Genomic DNA, 1,859 nt, shown 5'->3' with positions numbered 1-1,859 from the left:
GTTTTTGATTAATCAGCAAGACTTTAATCGTTGTTTACCGCCACTTCCTCTGAACGCAAAGATCAATCAGAAATCTAGAAGTCGGGAGGAAATGTCTCTGTTTGTGACGATGCTCCTTAGTCAAAACCTTTCCAAGAGTGTGGAGTCAATCAGAAAGGACCTTCTGTAAAACACTATTTTTCTACAAAACCCCAAATATTACAACACAACTAAGAAGGTGCAAAAGCAGCAAAGATTCTTGTTTTCCCAGTGGTTGGGTTTTATTGTAGTCTTGAATGAAGCCATACTATAGCCTATGTGCTGAAGCCAACTCTATTYTTCTATCGTAATAGTGCATGGCGATGGCACATCATATTTGCCTTCAAAATAGAATCTCCACTTGAAATTAGCTCAGTAAGCCTCTATCACGAATCCCTAACTTTTCAGACTGTGTGAGAAAGGGGAGATTCTTGTGAAGAGTGCTGCAACAGCAAGATGTATGAGTTTGTCAGTGATCATGGTAGCTGTATTCGGTCATAGAACTGCTAGGGGAGCAATTTAAACTCCCGAGCCCCCTGCCGCTGTCCAGCTGTCCAGATGCATTACAATGGACAGGACCATAGAGAGACTGGCTGGAGAGGAGTAATGATGAATGGACACACACACAATCACACAGACACACACTGCATATGTCCAGACTCAGACTCACCATTACCCCCCAGAGAGGTGAGAGACAGCAGATTGGCATGAAAGACAACAGCATGTCCTTTCAGTCAGTTCCCACTGGGCACAGACATCAGTTCAACGTCTAGTTTGGATTTCCATTTGGTTGAGTAGTCAACTAACGTGAAATCAACAAAAAATGTCAACATGTCATTGGACATAGGTTACTTTTTGCAAATCCAATCGGTTTTCCACGTTGATTCAATGTCATCGTATAGATTTTTGGGGTTGAAATAACGTGGAAACAACGTTGATTCAGCCAGTTTTTGCCCGGTGGCTGGTACTGATGCTGGAGGATCAAAATGAATGCCTTTGGCCCAGCAAACAGCAAGAAGAATGCCTTACCCAGACAGACGTCCCACTGGGCACAGACGTCGATTCTATTGGTTCAAAATAATGTCATTGAAATGACGTGGAAACACCGTTGATTCAACCAGTGTGTTATGCCTGATTCACATTATAAGGCCGAACTGTACTGGCTGGGCTGGCTCTGATATTGTCTTTTCACATTGTTCTTTCCAGTAACTATGGTGGATGTGTAAACAGGCCAACACCAGTATAGCTCAGCACAGCTCAGCTTGGTTTGGCTCAGTAGTGTTAAACAGTATTACTCCATTATAGGAATACTAAATGGCAAATTTTAATGGAGCCTTCACAAAACAATTGTGCCCATTTTTCAAGGTCTAAGGCAAGTGACTAACGTTTAGGTTTAGTGTTGGTACAGGGTGTACTGTGTGTTCTCAGTGTGCTGGAAGAAGAAGTTGTTTCTCCGAGCGTTTTTGTCAGAGCTTTTTGTCAAAGCTGTGTCTTAATGTCGGATTAAACCAACGTCAGTCACAACGCAGATGTAGGCCACTATCCAAATCCATAAAGGATTACCCACTGGGAACACAGTCATTTCAACGTAGATAATGGGTATATTTGGTTGAGAACGTTGATCAATGACATTACACCTATATTCATCCCTCAAAAAGAGAGCCAAAGTTAGTTGAATTTCCATTGTGTTATCACCATGTTTTCAACCTCTTAAAAGCACAACCAAATTCAAGTGGACTTTTTTTTTTCTTCTTGATTTTTGGTTTAAGTTGTCACCCAAATGTCTATCAGTTGCGCTTTCACCATTTAAACCACAGCAAAGTTAAAATGGGAATACAAGG

The sequence above is a fragment of the Salvelinus sp. IW2-2015 genome, linkage group LG13 (genome assembly GCF_002910315.2).
Source record: "Salvelinus sp. IW2-2015 linkage group LG13, ASM291031v2, whole genome shotgun sequence".
NCBI classification, from domain to species: Eukaryota; Metazoa; Chordata; class Actinopteri; order Salmoniformes; family Salmonidae; genus Salvelinus; species Salvelinus sp. IW2-2015.
The sequence above is the reverse complement of the archived record's forward strand: the minus strand, read 5'-3'. Positions refer to the sequence as shown.